This window comes from Capra hircus (genome assembly GCF_001704415.2).
Source record: "Capra hircus breed San Clemente chromosome X unlocalized genomic scaffold, ASM170441v1, whole genome shotgun sequence".
In the NCBI taxonomy this organism is placed as follows: domain Eukaryota; kingdom Metazoa; phylum Chordata; class Mammalia; order Artiodactyla; family Bovidae; genus Capra; species Capra hircus.
The window spans coordinates 63,984,152-63,990,261 of NW_017189516.1; the positions used below are offsets into that span (position 1 = coordinate 63,984,152).

Genomic DNA, 6,110 nt, shown 5'->3' on the forward strand with positions numbered 1-6,110 from the left:
CTTTGTAGGTGTATTTTTTTTTTAACCAGTGCACCTCTGGAAGCCCATGGAAGACTGCATTCTGCTAAATCCTTACACCCCCTGCAACCCCACAGCAGATGAATACTGCTTTACCTCATAGTTGAGTGAATTTCAGCTGCTACTTAGGACAGCTTCCATTCTACTCGAAGTTATCTGACGGACCAACCCTGTCTCTCTCATGACTTCTGGTGGGCGCGTTATACAACCCTAAAAACTACCACCTGTGGTTTATTCTCTTCTCAACAACACCCTTGCAGGATTCACACCATGCGTCCTAAACAGAGTTCCCCTGCTTTATTGTTGCTAGATTTTCCAAACAGTTGAATTTACATGTTTCGTGTGGTTGCAGTGATGCACGCTTGATCACTACACATCTGTGCATTTATCAATTTATTGATCAGTTTAGGAATCCAATAACATCAGCAAGGGCAGAGGAGATTCATAGTGAAAGCCATGTTTCCAGGATCACGACTTCCTGGGAGAGAAGAAATGAGGATTTCAAGGAAAATATCTTTTATCTTCATGTGGCTGATTGTGACATATTAGTGCTGTGACGCAACACATATTCTCTCTTTGTTCACTTCTATAAATAGAAAAAAAAATGTAAAACGTAGTTGAGCTGATTAGGATTAACATGATATTGGTCAGAGAATGAAACAGAGAATAAAAGCACTTGTGATTGAAAGCACTGGAGAAATTTCCCTACAAGACGCATTTTGCAGAAGTCTCTCTGTGTGCATGCCCATAGGGGGTTGCCTAGAACTACCACCTGATGAAACTATTTGTGAGCAGTCATGGGTCAGCTGGTATGTTGAGAGCTGCTGAGTTGCATCTCCACAGCTCCCTGGTGTAGGAGAATACTGTGTAACCTGTTCCTTCTACGTGTCCTATAAATCTCATTTTTCATCATGAAGGTGCTGTGGCTGTAAGGTCATTCACTCGCATTGGTATTCACCAGGGATCATCGTATTTCACAGCTCAGGGCTTCACACAATCTCCTCTTTAGTCCTCAAAGCATCTCACTGTGCAGTCTAGACCAGCGTGATTGTTTAGATATTTAATTCCTAACACTTAACGGGATCCCCAGCCCTTACCATGTGGAAAGGTAAAGAGCTTTGTGTTTCCTTTTCCTTTTTAAAACTAATTTTTATTGAAATGCAGTTGATATGCAATGTTGAGTTAGTTTCAAGTGTATAGCGACTGATGGTTTATGCATTTTGTTGTTTGTTATTTAGGCACCAATCCTGTCCCACACCTTTGTGTTCCTGTGGACTTTAGCCTGCCAGACTCTTCTGTCCGTGGGATTTCCCAGGCAAGCCTACTGGAGTGGGTTGCCATTTCCAACTCCCGGAAATCTTCCCGACCCAGGGATCAAACCCAGATTTCCTGCATTGGCAGGTGGATTCTTTATCACTGAACCATTAGGAAGCCCTCAGTTAGACATGCATGTATATACAAGCCAGGAGTGTATATCTCTTAAACCCAAACTCCTAGTATATCCCTCTTCCCATTTTCTCTTTAGGAATCATCAAGTTTTTTTGGACTCTGAGCCTGTTTCTGTTTCGTAAATAATACATTTGTGCCCTATTTTTTTGGTTCCACATGGAAGAGATATCAAGCTTGCCTTTCTCTTTCTTACTTCCCTTAGCATGGCCATCTCTAGATCTGCCCTTGTTACTGCAAATGGTATTATTTCAGGCTTTTACATAGTTGAGCAATATAGTCCCCTGTGTATATATCCCATGGTTAAAGTGGGATGCCCCAGAAAAAAAGTCTTTACCTTAGAAAGAAAACTCAGTGTTGTGTATGTCATTAATCTACTCACCCAGAAGAGGCTGTCAGATCTTATTGAGGACAGTCGTCCGCGAAAGAAAATGAATAGGAGGAAAAATAATCAGTGGCATGCCTCTATTTCAAAGGATTCTTTCATAACAGCCTTTGTAAAAGGTGACTGTGTGAATAGGAAATTTGAATCGAGTGTCCTCATGATATGGTTAGGAAATTTGAATCGAGCATCCTCGTGATATGGTTTCATTTCGGATTCCCTGTTGTCCTCTTGGCTTTACCTGTTTGAGTGAGGTCTTCTATATGTTCTGGTGGAATCCCCCTTTCTTTGTTCAGTTCCTCATAGTGCTGAATTTCTTCTTCAGTGGCGCCATCTCCTTTGGCTGGGTTTAATAACAAAGAGGGCGAAGAGGTGTGCGTTAGAATCCTTGGCAGCTTATAGAGTGTCACCCAATCCGAGTGTCCAATCGGTCTCATCATCACCATTGCCCTCTTCCATCACCTAGACCCTGCTCACGAGGACAGTTTCTACAGAGGTGCCTGAGTGTTGACATCAGGTCTTCAGATGTGTCCAGGGGATAGAGTCCACATAGTGAACATTTTATCATATTCCAGTTCTTACAACTACTGAGTGAACTACAGACCATTCGCCTGTGAGCCTATGCATCTTTGAGTCAGATGCACGCTGGAATGGTCCATTGGAGAAGGTTATGGTGGGTCCTGAGACTCAGATATCCTCCCAAGTCTAACTCCTCCTGTCCACATTGTCTGCATCCTAGAATTCCATCTCTGGGGTTTTCCTGGACCTTAATCTATTTAGATGTGTAGAGACCATCACTGACTCAATTGACATGAGTTTGAGCAAACTCTGGGAGATAGTGGAGGTCAGAGGAGCTTTGTGTGCTGTGATCCATGGAGTCGCAATGAGTCAGACATGATGTATGACTGAACAACAATGTTGAAATGAATGGGGGATACATTTTTTGGAGTTTTCACCAAGCACACTAATCTCATCGCACATGCGAGTCAGAGAAAAACTCAGGCTCTGTCATCCTCAGAAAAGAGACACAAGCCTCACCCACCCACAATTTGGATATAATATCAGAAGGGATAAAGGGTCATGTAAAATGCACCTTTTGGTTGGCTGGTTGTCAGAAACATTGACATGACTGAGCACGCTGCTTCTGAAGGATTCTGTATGATCCAGGGTTGATTTGCAGAGGTTTGGGTTCAGATTTTAGGTATTATTTTAATGATTGTGGCAAAAAAAAAAAAAAAAACAAAAAAAAAACTAAAGAAAGCATTTGTATTCAAGAGGAATCAGTCATGGCCAGGACTTGCGAGTCTCTGAACTCCAAGTTCCAACCTTGGTTTACTTTGGTGTCCAAACCCGGCAACTCCAATATGTGATATTTATCAAGAAACGCATGGGGCATCCTGGAATATTTCATTGCACCTCCTGGGTAACTGTATCTATTGGTTTTTAAAATGTCATCCAGTAGAATCCCCAGTGGACCCATCTCTACAGTTTTCTAGTAGACAACCTTTCTTCAGCCCTGGATCATGGTGCATGAAGTCTGAATTCTCCCATGTGAATTCATGTCTGCTCTAGTGTGCATGATAAAATATAAGGTGTCCATGCACTCCTGCCCTTAAACGAAATGATGATAATATGAACACTTAATTTGCTCAGAGTAAGCTTCAATAACGTACCAAGGAGTTGAGTCACTTTTGTAACCTTCACACCATCAAAGTTTTCACTGTAGATTGCTAATGAGTTCTCTGACACAGGAATCAGTTCGAAAAAGTTTGAACCCATATCTGTGACAGGAAAAGAAAAATCAAATCTCAATGTGATTAACGTCTTCACATTTGGACATGTCACATTCTTCACGTTTATCATCAGTCCTCGCTCTGCTCGTGAGATGCCACCGTCTCCCTGGCACTTCCTGTGGTCTGTGGTTAGAACCCGCTGGAACAGTTAGTGAGCTTGGAAGGCTTTCTCCACACACCCCTCATCTTAAGACACTAAAGACTTCCAGTCTTCTGGACCAAACAGTCTGTGAACAATAGCAAAGTTGCTTATCGCAACTATAGTAGGAGTTGGACCTCAGTCATCTCATATGAGTTCACCAGAGCTGACTGTGAGAGTTTCAGGAGTTTTTTGACCAAATTCACAAGTACAGTCATGATTACAAAGATATCCTGTGAATTTAAGGAAATCGTGTGAAAATAAAACTTAACAGATAAAACAAAGTGACCTTCTGGTATAGAGGTAATCAGGGAGGTATAAATGAAAGTATTGTCAAATGTTAGAGATAAATACTCTGAAATGTTTCCTAATTAGGTCCTGTGCCCAATATCCACAGATCAAATAGAAAAAATTGCCTCTGACCAAGATTAGAATGTTCCATTGTACATTTTCCCCATGAAAATCAAATAGGTATTTTTCATTATTTAACATTACAATATTGGTATTTGAGGTTTCTTTCTAGTATTGAAATTATAGAGATAGAGGTCTGTGCCAGTGCCCGTTTTGATTTCACCTTAGGTAAAACTTAGTGTGAAAGTTTTTGCTGTCATTTTAGCTATTCTCATACTTATCTGTGAGATTTAAGTGAATCAGGTTCTACTTCTTCAACATGCTGAAAAAGAACTCTTCCTGTTTAAAGGATTTCTTTAGCTAAAGAAAATTTGACCTGGACAGTTAAATAAGGGGTTTCTCAGGTGGCTCAGCAATAAAGAATCTGCTTGCCATTGCTGGAGATCCAGGAGACTTGAGCTCAATCCCTGGGTCAGGAAGATGCCCTGGAGGAGGAAAGGACAGCCCATTCTAGTGTTCTGCCTGCAGCATCCCATGGACAGAGGAGCCTGGTGGGCTAGAGTCCATGGGGTCACAAATAGTCAGACACAGCTGAGCAACTATCATAGTTGGAAAGACACACACATTGGCAGAGCTCAAATACTCACATCCTACTTGATAAACACCCCTTTCTCTCTCTGCAACTGCACTGAGGCGTGTGCATTGCTTGGGAAACCTGAGAAGCAAACAGACAAGAGGTTCCTTTGTCATCATCTGTTCCCCAGAGCTTGAGGGCACCCTCCCATCGATAGAGCTCACACACTCATCTTCACAACCATGACTCACACCGTTCACTGCACATTGTCGACCGGACCCCATGTCAGAAGTCAGCAGTCTCATTGTTTTCAGTTTAGGCAGATTTTGCTTACTTGGCATAAAATTTAATGGATAGTGAGGAACAGCTATCAATACATTCAAGCCAACGGATGTATGCCCTCAGGGGGCCTTCTTCCTCAATCTTCTCCTTGTTATCTGCAGCTGTAAGAATGCTGCGCCAGTCTCCTGTAATCTAAGATAGAAGGTCTCCATAAATATCACTCAGTCTTTTCACTGGATTCTCACCAATACCCAACCCAATCATTGCCTCTGCATTTACCTCAGAAGAGAAAAAAAATTCAATCTTATTAAACAAAGTAGGATTCTACCCCCTGCCTTGCAGAATAACATGAAATGAAATAATCATTCATATTCAAGCAGAAAGCATAGAGTTTGAGTCTCTTAAAATAGCTAAAAGAGCAACATTAAAGACCATGGCAGCTCATTGATCTCTAAAATATAGCATGGTAGGCTTTTTTCTTTTATTTTTTCACATAGAGACAAATAATTGGGGGGTGGGGAGAAATGCAAAGAGCAGAAAGATACAGGGTTTTATATATTCTCATGTAGATAGGTGGACCATGGCACGTCTACACAATCTGGTCATACATATAAACAAGGCTCTCTCTCCCTCTCTCTCTCTCTCTCTCTCTCTCTCTCTCACACACACACACACACACACACACACCCTCTCACAGACCAACAAAGACGTTCTCCCAGATCAGCTAAATGTGGGTACCTGTGAGGGGTCTAGCTCAGCTGGAGCTTCCTGGGCAGCACACACCAGACCAAGGAGAAGAGTCAGGAACACAGTCTTCATCTTGTGACTCTTGTGGTCCTTCTTCTACAGAAGCTGAGGGTGCCCCAGGTGTTGGAGAGGTTGTGGATTCATCCCTCTTCTTATAGGATGGATCTCTTGGCAGAATACATAATGATCCAACTATGGTTAATCACAAGATCTTAGTTACATAGACACCATCTTCTGATATCCTGGTTGGCAGGTGAGCTTATTTTATAATCTGTGGTTTTTATAAAGAGATAAATTTTAAGGGAAGCATTGATGTGGACAATTCCCTTCACATTAAGTGAGAAAGTAGAGAACGTACGAGGTATTTCAAAGACACTG

At 41.8% G+C, this 6,110-nt stretch overlaps 1 long non-coding RNA gene across 1 annotated transcript; it reads right to left on the minus strand.

Moving 5' to 3' along the window:
• Positions 1-2,093: 2,093 nt before the first annotated feature.
• LOC102187581 lies at positions 2,094-5,836 on the minus strand. Its single transcript, XR_001917531.1, has 4 exons — positions 5,724-5,836; positions 5,038-5,177; positions 3,520-3,627; positions 2,094-2,189 (listed from the first exon to the last, which is right to left on the minus strand). It is a non-coding gene; the product is annotated as an uncharacterized LOC102187581 (long non-coding RNA).
• Between the last annotated feature and the right edge of the window lie 274 nt (positions 5,837-6,110).